At 40.1% G+C, this 12,753-nt stretch overlaps 1 protein-coding gene and 2 long non-coding RNA genes across 10 annotated transcripts in view; 1 reads left to right on the forward strand and 2 right to left on the reverse strand.

Annotated features, from left to right (window-relative positions):
- The window catches only part of LOC116704527 (uncharacterized), a 19,985-nt gene extending 14,388 nt beyond the window's left edge, over nucleotides 1–5,597 (reverse strand). Inside the window, exons 1-2 of the long non-coding RNA XR_004335704.1 lie at nucleotides 5,586–5,597; nucleotides 3,686–3,688 (exon numbers count right to left, since the gene is read on the reverse strand). This is a non-coding gene — a long non-coding RNA (uncharacterized LOC116704527). The remainder of the gene's footprint in view (nucleotides 1–3,685; nucleotides 3,689–5,585) is intronic.
- The window catches only part of LOC116704521 (disabled homolog 2-interacting protein), a 154,575-nt gene that overhangs the window by 107,400 nt on the left and 34,422 nt on the right, over nucleotides 1–12,753 (reverse strand). For 2 of the 8 annotated variants that reach the window (XM_032540085.1, XM_032540083.1), the window contains exon 1: nucleotides 5,757–5,992. The exons of the other annotated variants lie outside the window; for them this stretch is intronic. The gene's annotated coding sequence lies outside the window, so the exon portion shown is untranslated. Of the gene's footprint in view, nucleotides 1–5,756; nucleotides 5,993–12,753 lie in introns of those variants that run through there. 8 annotated transcript variants of the gene reach the window in all.
- The window catches only part of LOC116704530 (uncharacterized), a 21,976-nt gene that overhangs the window by 3,421 nt on the left and 5,802 nt on the right, over nucleotides 1–12,753 (forward strand). Inside the window, exon 2 of the long non-coding RNA XR_004335707.1 lies at nucleotides 3,282–3,290. This is a non-coding gene — a long non-coding RNA (uncharacterized LOC116704530). The remainder of the gene's footprint in view (nucleotides 1–3,281; nucleotides 3,291–12,753) is intronic.

Raw genomic sequence — 12,753 nt, forward strand, 5'->3', positions numbered from 1 at the left:
AGGACAGAGTAACGTGAGGAAAATTCAACAGATAGCAGTCGTCATACGTCTGTCTTAAGGTTTACCAGTTTACCAGTAAACGCAACATTTTGTCCCGTCTGTGTTGTTTTTCAGACAACATAGTGACCAGTGCTAGTTAGTGTCTGTTAGCTCAAAGGGCTCTAGGGGACGACCAACAGTTTTTGCACCGGTGCACCTAATGCCCTCGCATGCGCTGCCTCTCCAAAAACAAAGCATTGTTGTTTATATGGACATGGTTTAATTTTGCGTTACATGAACCACATCTTCTGTAAAGCCGTGCCTGTGTTGGATTTCTCCTCTACTCTCTCTCCTCTTACTCTCTGCACAGCCCCGCCACACAGCGCCGGTCCACACTTCTGACATTTGTCAGATTTTAATTTAACAGTTTTAATTGTTATTGACACAGCTGTATATTGTTAAGCATGAGATCCAAACCTGTAATTGTACGAGAGTTTCCGCTGGACACTCTGCTATCGCGGCCGCCACGGCAAAAAAATTCAGATGGCTAATTTTCATTCACATGTGTTGCAGCTGTATGTCGATACAACATACAACTTCCACATAAGAAGAATGCAGCATAATATGGATGTGAAAGCAGTTATAAATAGCCTATGGGACAATACAATACATTTTGGTTAAATTCAACAAATAATCGTGATAATTTATCGTGATCACAATATTGATCAAAATAATCGTAAATATCACTTTTGCCATAATTGTGCAGCCCTGGAGAAAGGATAGCTGCATTTTCCAGAAAACTCCCTACTCTAGCTTTAATCCAATGAGAGCGTCTACTGTAACTACATCTGCATACAGCATGGTGGCATAGAGCATACATGCTGACACTGCAATATGCCTATTCAAATTCTAAGCCTACGTGAATACAACCAGACACACACAGTGAGCCCATACATCCATTTAACTGGCAGCTTAAAGCCGTAGTTGAGTCACGTCTGCTGAGAGGGGCCACGTAATTAAATTGACAATTATATAACGACTCCAGCTGAATTAATAATAAGAGTCAATATAGCCACATGTTATCTCATTGCCTTATGATGAGAAGTGCGCAACAGCCTAGAATCAAATTGAATAGAAAGCCTTTATTGTCATTAGACACAAGTGCAGTACCTGTGCAATGAGATTGAAGCAACCCCTTTACAGTGTCAACACGAAATATAAAAATATATAATATAAGAATATAAAATATAAAAAGTATAGGTAGTGCAGAGATAAAAGAGGGGGGGGGGGGGGGGGGGGCTGGTGCACAGTCCTGAGAGCAACTATATCCAAATATAAAATAGCTTTGTATACACATTGTGTGAAAAGCAATTAAGTTTTAACAACACATAAATAAATATTGCACTGAAATGAAATGGTTAAGTACTAAATAATAAATATTAAATATTGCACTGTATGAAATTGCACAGAATTCCAGTGTCCTTTTAGGTATTATATAACAGTATTGCACAGTAGGAGGGAAGAAGAAAGTCCGGGGGCCGGGGGTAGGCTGTGGAGTGAAGTGAAGTGAAGCCTATGCCTTGAAGCACAATTTCTCCACTTATGCACACACCTGCAGTACATACAAATGCACACTCACGCAGCGTGCACGTAGAGGTAATATGTGCACTGTAGTATTGTGTGTTTACAACAAACAGGTCAAGAGATACAAATGTCAAAGCTGAAAGTTGGGTGAAATGTTGGCACTAGGGCCAAGGTCCAAAATGAAAAGTGTTCTTCCTTTTGGGTGCGCAATGTGCACGCTCGCAGCAGGTGTTACACAAATCATAGCACTTTCAGATATTTTCATCACAGACAAACAGACCAATGGATGGAGGGACAGAGGAAGATGAGCCACAACAACACTCTTTTGGAATTTGCAATGTATAATTAAATGCAATAGCACATTGGAATACTGTATGTAGTAAGTACATTTCTTCCCAGTACGATTTTTAAGTAAGACCTCTGTGTGTATTGTGCATTTCTCAGTCCCTCCAGGATTTCACAATATCATGATCGTAACAATTCACGTGAATTCAACCAATCGCCGTGAATTTGGCACGCCTCGCAATTTTGACCAATCACTGCAACTTTTCCGCAAAGCTGACCAATAACCGGAGGCAACTTAAACCAATTCCAGCAGTCCCACGTGCCACACTTTGCGTCAGTATCAAACTCTGACACAGACTCTGAGAGCCACTGACCAAGTGGGAGTGAGAACGGGTTAATGGAACACACATACGTCGCCAAATTCATTCTCTTGATTCTGATATGAAGAACAGCCGTGTGTGAATCGAACATCTCCCATTTACAAACAAAACGTACAGCAAAAGACTGTGCAAAACATATCTGACTGTCCTTTATACATTTTAACCTCAAAGTACGCTGTAATGATTGAAGGCTGCTGCTTTCTCTCTACACGGTGGATGCAAGAAAACACGGAGACGAGATGTATAGGATGACTTAAATTGAGGACGGCTACGCTTGTTATTATAAGTGCAATGATAAGTTAAAGTCCAATAAATCCTTAAGTCCTCCTATCAAACCGTATGAATATGTGTCTCAGGCCAGGATAGGAAATCAACTAACAATGTAAAGATCGACAAGCCACTGACAGACATGTTCACATTTGATTCATTCAATAAATTATTTTTTGTCTTAAATCCACCAGCCATTTTAATATAATACCAACATTTGCACAAGTTTTTTTGGTAAGGTTACAAGGAAAATTCAGCCCAGAGTAACTGTGTTCTCCCCGAGGGACTGATCTCTATATATGAGTGTATGTTCTCTTAGTATTGAGCGTGGGGAGTAATTAGTTGGTTGAGAAGTGTTGTGGGGAAGCAGAACAGAAAACAATGAAGTGGTTAATTGGTTTTGATCATAACAAGCCATACGTGCCAGTGCAAACACAAAGGCTACAGTGGCAGCCACATGCCCAAACAAGAAACGGATCAGTTATCTCACACACGATCACACACACAGAGTGCCGGTGTCTGTGGATGCGCAGAAGGTAGCCGACAAAACACGTGCACATAATTGTACGATATGCCAACAAACCCCCTCTACCCTTTTTTACTCCCCAAGCTCACATACGCAGTTAGTTAAACCACCACAGTTTATTGCTGTCAAACATATATCAAAATCCTTTCTGTTGTACGTGATTCATGGCTCTAACTAATTACAGAGCTGTTCTTCAAGGACATGAAGGAGAAAAGGAAAGCTGGAAAGAGAGAGAGAGAGAGAGAGAGAGAGAGAGAGAGAGAGAGAGAGTGTGTGTTTGTGTGACCTAAAATTCTTTGAAAATAAAATATAGTCAACTATTTCTTGTTCCACACATAAACAATATGTTTAAAGAGATTAAAATATTAAGATATCACTACTAAGTGGTCTAGTTTAAAAATCAGAGAAGTCCCATGTGCTTTTCTCGTGACCATTTTTGAACACACTGAGTGTGTGCAGTGTGTGTGCATCTAGTAAAGGGCAAACTTGCAATCAAATCACAGTCTCTGTAATAACTTTCTCTATCAGAGAAGATACAGCTTAAGTGTGATCTTTGATTTGGTAATAATTCAACGCTCAAGACACGACTTAACATGATTTTTTTTTTAAGAGCCAGTTTTACAATTGTTGGCTGTTTCAAGTCAACCTTCATTAAACCCATCACAGTCTGCATCTGACACTACAAGTAAGAAGGAAGTGACTGACAACGTTACACAAGAAGCTCAGCAGTGGTCACGTTAAAAACATTTACCATGTTAATAATAAATGCAAAAAAAGTCTCAAGTTACAGATGACAAAACCCTTGTTGCTCTATTTATCTAATAGCACTGAGCAAGATTATTTGGTACTAGAATACACACCAGAGATTTACAAGGGAAGAGAGGCAGAGATAGCAGAGACATGTGGGTAATACTGGGATGCTATTATCTCTTTAGTCAGTGTGGCAGCAGTTTATTACAGCAGCCAATCACCAAAACCGTCCACTATCAAATCCTCAGAAGAGCACTTGCAAAGAGTGAGTAAGCACACTCAATGACAGATTACATTAGGTTGTATATTATTTAACACCCTTTATTCAGACTAAAGTTGTCATTGATTAACACTGACACTGTAGTCTGTAATACAATAAAGCAAATTCTGGTAAGGTGTTTATTTAAAATAAAATACAGTGGCAAAACAATTAGCTGATTAATCGATTGGCAACAATTTAGATAATTGCTAAATCTTAACCAGTCATTAATCGAGCAAAATATAATATAATATTCTCCCCACCTGTAAATACAATAAGTGTTTGTAGTGTACATATCACTGTTATTACTCTCTTCTTATTATTTGTGTATTTTCCTACCCTACTTATACTGAATGTGTATTTTTGTTATTTGTTGTGCTGCATTGAGCTGCTGTGTTATGAGTAAATTTCCCCATTGTGAGATCAATAAAGTCTTTCATATCTTGTTTTTAGACATTTTGTAGACTTAAAAACGATTCATTGATTAATCCAAAAAAAGTGATTCATTTAAGGAGAAAAGTATTACAAGCCAAGTTATCCAGCTGTACCACTGCCGTGATCTGCAATTACAGCGAGGTGTTTTACAGTCCAGATCACTGTTGACCTCCAACCTCTATATCTTTTCTTATGATCCCCATTGATCCCTGCCTGATGCTCTGGCTCACTCATCCTCCCCTCCAATGACTCTGTCACCTTAGGAATGCCATTCCAGTCACTCCATAATTCCCGCTCAGTGTTCCCAGTAATCCCTCTTCTCCGGCTGCTCCAGGCCTACTTCCTTCCCCACAGCTGCTGGCTGGCCTGGCTTGCTCTAATAATAGGACAACAATGCCCGCCCCACGCCCGGATACATTGCACTACTACTGAAAAAAACTATTTACAAAGACTCTAAAACATTCTTAAGTGTTTCCTACACACGTATACTAAAACAGACATTATACAAAAAGGTTCTAAATTTTTTTATTAACATGAATGTTTAATGTCACTAGAATTATTGACGTCCAATTCCAAAAGAGCACCATTAGACACACTTGACGCCGTTTAGTACTTCTGTGTGCGGGTAATAGCCAGCAGCATGTAAACACATGTTGGTGGAGGAATGATGATGAGGCTGCCCACTCAAGTAAGCTACTATCTGTGGTAGAGTCAGAGAAAACACTGTAATCATGCAGGAGCTGATAAATGAAGGCTACATACTGCCAAAGTAGTTAAACACAACCTTGTGCCTTTGACACACACAGGTTATGAATAAATGCCACATTTATGTTACATGGTTCTGTCAGTAAAGCAGTCTAAACCCACGTACAAACACCTAAGAAAGGGAGGCATTAATCAGAAAAAGAGTGTGGAGTGACTGAGTTTTCTTTTTTCATCTTCTGCTGTCCCACTTGTGGAAGCAGAGCTATGTTACAGCTCTTTGTGTCTTTGAGCCTGACATTTCTTCAACAACCCTCTTCACTCCTCATTCGTATCTTCCATTAAAAATATTCTTTCTGAACCCCTGCTTTGCATCCTTTTCTGACAGATCAGCGTGATAGTGTTGCTTGCCTGGCACGTGAAAAGCTCCCCTCCACACCTCCTCCTCTCTTTCAACCCCCCACGCCATTCCACAAAGAGAACAATCCCACAGAAAAGATCACAAAATGTGTAACTTAGATCCCCTTATTCCACTTAAAGAATGATTGGCCAGTGAAAGGAGAAAAAGAAAAGAAAAGCTAGTGCTCACCTCAGACAAGGTCCCACTGTCGCAGTGAAAGTTATTTCATCCTCAATCCGCTCAAAAAACCAAAAGCAACAAGTTGTAACTCCAGAGATTCCTCCTCCCCTCTCTTGCACTCCTGCTTCCTTACTCTGTTTCTCCCACCGCTTTGCACTCATTCAGGCTGCAGTAGCTGCTGTGGACTGAGCAAGTATGCATGTGGTGTGTGTGTGCGTGTGTGAGGGTGTGAGAGAGTGTGTGTATGATCCTGTGGACTCCTGCAGGGTTATTGACTCTTAGCAGGGTACAGGTCCTCCCCCTTCTCAGGATCACATAAGAAAGAGAGAAAAAAGCTCGCCCACACACACAAACAGGGGGCAGGCGAGTTCTCTCTTTTGTCTTTTGTTGCTTTTTCTCACTTCCTTGCTCTGTGTCTTCATATGTCTGTAACTCCCTGCTCTACAGACCCTTTCATACAAGAAACCGAATGGGAGAGAGAGACTGTGTGTGCATGTGTGTGTGTGTGTGTATGTATGCTGTCGTGCTTCAGCGCCGGGGGCTGGGAGGAGGAGAAGGAGGCGGAGTTTAGACCTCAGAGAGCCAAATTCCTACCTCACATCCAACCAATCAGAGGCCTTGTTGCGGTTGACCAAAAACCGCCGGACCAGGCCGGGCCTCACTACCACACTCCAGCTTTAAAGCATTAGCTGGAGTTTGCAGTGCACTTATGCTACATTCTGCAGCAGTGTTGTGGATGATGACAAAAATGACCCTGCGTAGCTGTAAATTACCTTCTTTCTCAAAGATATCAACCCCTTATTTTGCATAATGAGTTTCTAAAGTATGTTTCAGACTCAAGTCATGACACAATACTATGTCAAAGTAACAAAAGGTTGCCTAATATGCATGTTACAGCAGGAAGAAGCAGTGTAGTGATGCTCCCTTGTCTCTTCCCACGTCCCTTCCTCCTTGCTGTCAAAGAACAGTACTCTCAGGTTTCGGCTGCTGTCCTTGGCCAGACATTTGTCAAGCAAGACATTTGTCCACAGACGTGACAGAAGGTCTCCCCCTCCTCCTGCTATTCACACTGGGTAACTGTTGGCTACTTTAACTTTTTTAACACACTAAAGCCTTACGGCTGTGTAAATAAGAGAAATATCTAACCTAAATTGCAATGTTAGCTTCTAATCAAATACAATCTGCTGCTATTCATCACCACAATGTTTTTATCATTGTATTAATGTGAGATATTTCAGTGTGAAATATGCAGAGGGGCCGACCGTCTGATCGACAAATTGTCGTTGCCATCCCAAGAGTCATGCAACTACTAAATGTACACACAGATGAGGTGTGGAATGAACATGTGCATTATAGGCAGCATTACCCACACTAGAATGCACAAGATAAATTAAATCTGGATAAGGAAACCTGTTTTCAAACTGCGTGGTTCTAAGCGCTCTTGGTATATTTACACTTATTTAACCTTTAATAGAACACTCAGTCTTTTAATGAACAAGTTTGTGCGTAGGGTTAACAGATTTCCACTGACTGATCTGACAGACATTGTGATGAAATTAGGTTATCTTTATTTAACTTCCTTTAAATCTTTAATTAAGATAATTATAAATATAGCAACAGAGCATTAAGAAAGGCAACAGGTTTGAATAAACTAATGGGAGACAGCACCATGTTTCTTTCACTCCACATTCAGTGAGTTCTGGCTTCCAAAAGCAAAATGTAATCACCCCTGTTTCCACACATACTCAGTTAACGTGAAATGATACAAATTATAGGACAGGATAAATATGTTGATCTATTACTTGGATGTGTTTCTTGCGTCAAGGCATTCAACTAGAAAAAGTCTGCAGTTAAACATCTTGTTGAGAGCTTGCCTTTGTTTGACACATTTTGGCATGTGTACTTTGATTTTGATTTTTTGTGGTGACTGGTTTGATCACTTCCAAATTTCCCAAAAGAGTTTATGGCAATTAGTGAGGCATATTGTTTTTTTGCTGAAAAGTCACCACATGTACAGAAATATGTTACATTGCCAATGGGCATTTGTATGAAGCTTGGAGGCAGAGCCATACTGTGAGCAAAATAACCCCACATTGCACAACACTGGGTGGCAGAATCCAATTCATCTTATGGAGCCAAATCTAATTATGTTAATACACCAATGAAAATGGGTCAACAAAAAATAACCTTAGTGCAGCCCAATCTGTTAGAACAGTCATAGGACTCTAAAGGGGCGGCGGACTAGTTAAAGAACTGTGACACTAATAAAGACTTTACCTTGAATAACCTTGAATTACCTTGTGTTATACATTTTCTATATGTGCAAACACTTCTTTTCTTTTTTTTCTTTTTTTTTATGTGCTTCCATTTCATTACGGTTAATCCCCAAGTCTTCTGATACTGGTATATTCTTACGGTTAAATTATTACTCATTACTCACACTGTACTTTAGTAGTACTGCATACTGCTTACGTTAGCATTTGGTAGCCTGGTGGTTTACATACAGATTGAGGTTAAACCAGTAAGACTACAATGCTTGATTAGGCCAAAGTTTGGCTAAAGTCTAATTCTACCTTCAACAAGCAATTACCAGGGAAACCATTGAAAATCGGGACTGAAAGAAAAAGTGGGAAAGACAGAAACCCAAAGGATGAAGGGCCATAATGAGTGAGTACTTTGGTATGTGGGCTATAGAGTTACAAAGGGACAAAAAGTAAAGCAGTGAAGTCCACTCCTATGGACAACTCTGACACGCCTCTCCTTTAATCTTCCTCTCCGCTTGTCTCCCTTTCTGTCTCACTAATCCCTCAGCCCTTTGCCATTGTGTTTATTTTCTTGCGTCGATTTGTGTGTGTTTATATCCAAGAACGTGTGAAAAGTTGACAACGCGCATAGTGAAGACTATGATTAATTTTGTGTTTGTTTAGATTTTTTTGCCTAACGATGTGAAAGTCAGGTTCTTCGGAGTAAAATCCACAACAAGCCGGGAATGCGTTTTTAAAATGGATCTCCCTTGAGAAACAGCACGTACGTTACTACTGAAACAAGAGTTAAGACCACGATAGCAAAAACTGAGAAAAGACAAGATATTCACGAGAGATCAAGAAAAGACAGGAGCAGTCTAGCAACCAAATGGAAAGTGCCAGTGTGACAAACAAGAAACAAATCTACAGTATTCTAATGATCTGCCTGAAAGTATTAGTAAAAATGTTATGTCATGTTCTTTGTTATGTGATTGGATGCTAAAAAAATGTTTGTGCATAGGCACAACTTGATTCATAAAAGTAATAACACTTTCTCAGAACGCTGAGTCAGACAAAAATTTACACACAAAACTACATAATTGAAATCAGAGTTGTTGGCTTACAACGGATAAGTCTCTCTTGTTTCCTCTTGCAAGTAAAAGCAGAGCATTATTGGAATGTGTGATTTAGTTGTAGGACGACTTTGACATGGGAAAGACAGGAATGCCATCAATTGTCATTAAACAGACAAAAGCACTTGTGTGCAGCACGTGGGGTCAGGCTGCTACCATGCCTACCATGCCAGCAAGTGCTTTTTGTGGAAGGATTCCAAAGGGAATTCAACTTATAAAAGGCTAAAACTGGGGCTTCCTGGGGGCCAGCGGTCTAACATGAATACCATGTAATTGCCAAGGCCTCAGTTTCATTAGGACCTTCATCACATAGTCATGTCACAAGTCTGTCCATTTACTGCCAACTATCTAATCAAGGGAAAATCCCGAAAACTTGCTCTTGTAGAGTAACATACTGAACTCTGAGTGCCTTGTCATAGATGGAGCACTGTGGGAGTTAAGGTAAAGCACTGAAAGCTCTCACTATCACTCTTCTCATCCTGCTCATGCAAATGTTTGCTGCAGTGCTGTATCTCCCTCCACCACTTAAACCTCCTCCGTATGAATTATTGTTGACTTTACATAGATGTCATCTTGATGTCACTATGCTGGGAGAATTGGATCCTCCTGCAGATTCCTTAGCCCCTTTTACAGAGCCTGTTCATTGTGTGGCTGTTGCGCCTTCATTACGCCTCGTTGTCTGTCAGTGCGTTGACATGCAATTTTGAAAACTGATTATGCTTGGGTTAAGGCGATACCCCGATTTATTAAAACGGCATGTAAACACCTTATCCCGGTTAAAATCTTATAACCCGGTTAACAGAGGTAGCGAACCCCTACAGTTACCGGGGTGTTACTCCATGTATGTATTTAAAGGAGAATTGCTGCCAATTTTTAGCCTAATCTTAATCGCTATCAATATGCGTGTAAAAACTAAACCTAAACTCACACAGTGCTCCATCTATGACAAGGCACTCAGAGTTCAGTATGTTACTAAGAGCAAGTTTGGGGGATTTTCTCTTGATTAGATAGTTGTCAGTAAATGAATGAATGAAGTAATGAAACTCTTTTATTCAGAATGCTGGCTACGTAGTGAAATCCTACACTGGGGCGGCTTGACTTAAACATAGGGGTAACGGCAGACCTTTACTATGACGATATCGCAGAATCTCTGCATGCTGCTCGAATTTTTTGAGAGCTCCCCCAGAGAGAAGAGCTTTTTCTTGTCAAATCTACCGGTACCTTTTGGTATAAACAGTCAATTGTAATGAAAGTGTGTCGTGTCTCTGAATTAATTTATTTACAGAAACAGAAATACTAATAAAGACACAAACACACTGATTTATAATAATAGCCTTAGGTGCTTCCTTTGAAGTCCTGAAATATGACCTTGTTTTTTCATTATTTAATTAATTGAAAATATAGAGTTGTGTTAAGTTTGATTATGACAGACTGTATAACTGATGATTTTACATACAGTATACACAGAACAGCCTGTAGCAAAAACAAAGCTTTAAAGGAACACGCCAACTTATTTATATAAAGGTTAAAAGATGGATGTGTCTCATGTGACCTAGTTATCTGTACACCCCGTGATTAAACAAATCACAACAACATAATATTGGAACATGTTGGCGTTATTTTGTCATTTATTAGGAACATTAGGCTAGTTGGAACCGACAACCTCCAGGATCTGTACTAGGCTAAGCTACCAGTGGGGAGTTACAACGCACACTGAGATGAGAAGTGTAGATATGGTTTTATCCAACTCTGGAAATAAGCTGAATAAGCTAAAGTCCCAATAAGTCGGCGTGTTCCTTTAAATAAAACTTCTAAAAGTTGTATGTTGCTGCTTCTCCAAAGCTCCAATTTCAGGCTCAAATGACTCATTTTCCCATCAGCGTTGGCACTGAAATGAATCCTCTGGTGGATCATCACAGATCTGTAACTGGGTAAACCACATAAACAATGAGGAAGGATAAACAAAACACTGATTAAGATCAGTTTATCTTGTGATTTTAGCATCCTCATTTGATAGCAATCTCCTAGGAAAAGGCTTAAGTGTGCTAGAATTCATTATCTTTCTGGCTTTACCAGTTTCCTTTCACATAGTCAACATTTTCCAACTCTCTTTTCTCAGCTCATTCCCCCCCAAACTCTCACCCTCTCTGGCACCCTCTCTTTTGCTCAGTGTGGAACCGGCACATTAACGTAAGATTTACAGAGACATGAAAATCACATTCCACAACACACATTTGTTGTGAGTGTGTAACAAGCTGCGTTGGGCTCGGTTTCTGGCCCTTGCAGTCACTTTACCTTAGACACACTTTGACAGCCAAACATCCCCCCCCCCCCCCCCCCCCCCAACACACACACGCACAACACACACACACACACACACACACACCACACCACACACACACACCACACACACAACACACACACACACACACACACACACACCACACACACACACACACACACCCACACACACACACACAGTACCATGTACATTCCAATTTTCCTTGACTCGCCATTGTCTCATATATTCTCCTCTTCTCTGTTTCTTTCCCTCCCTCCCTTCCCTCAGCAGTGCTGTTGACTGACAGTCCCCCATCAGGGAGCCTTTCTGACAAACGGGGCCAAATGGAGTCGTGCCACTGTTGCTGCTGGCCGCAAGTCAGCTCTCTGAGGTTATTGCTGAGCTCTGCTCCTAAAGTGTTATTTATATCCACCATCACCAGGCCAGTTTGAAGTGTTTGATGAACTTTTCATGTGTCATCTCCCGTGTGGACCTTGCAGCTGTTGATTCACAATCTGCTATGTTTTTACTTTAGTGTTACAATGACAATAAATTTGAAAAATGTCTTGTGTTTTGAAATTTCCGTACAACTTAACAGCACTTCACAATTTCACAAAAAAACTGGATCAAATTGAGAAAGAAAATGTGAAGAGATGTTTCTGCGCTTTTAGGATTTTTTTTCTTTTACTACTGTGTAAATCCAAAATAGTGTTGGTCAGGAGCTATGTGTGAAAGTACTGACTCAGACGTGGACTTTTTTTGATGGCAGGAACCTTTTTGGTTCTCAAGAACTTCACCTCTATTTCAATCAAAGCAAGCTAGCTCAAGCTTTTGTGTATAGATAGAATATAGATTTTTAGGCTCAAGATTCGATTCAAAATCAATTTGATTCAAAAACGATTCTCAATTAAAAAAACGTTTCACAGTATGTAAATGTAGTTACTTTTCCCATGTGACAGTATAAATGCCATTACAAAAAAAAAAGAAGAATCTTTTTGGAATTGCATGAATCGATTTTGAATCTGTGGAGCTTGAATCGTGAATATGAATAGATTTTTTGCACACCCATAACATTTACAGTAAATGACAGTTTTGAAGCTAAAAGCTGGACAGCGAGTTATATGAGGAGACAGGGCAAACTCATTTTGATTTATTTGCCGAGTGCTTTATTGTGGTTGCTTACCGTGCAACAGACAAAGACACAGAACATCACACTCAGCAGATTGCTACTCTTGAGCTAGACATCTTGGCGTGTTGTCTGAATGTCTCCTTTACAACATCTATCACAAATCACACACTCATATATTACAAAGAAAAACATGAGGACTTCAAACTCATCTATGTTTATG

The sequence above is a fragment of the Etheostoma spectabile genome, chromosome 16, assembly GCF_008692095.1.
Source record: "Etheostoma spectabile isolate EspeVRDwgs_2016 chromosome 16, UIUC_Espe_1.0, whole genome shotgun sequence".
NCBI classification, from domain to species: domain Eukaryota; kingdom Metazoa; phylum Chordata; class Actinopteri; order Perciformes; family Percidae; genus Etheostoma; species Etheostoma spectabile.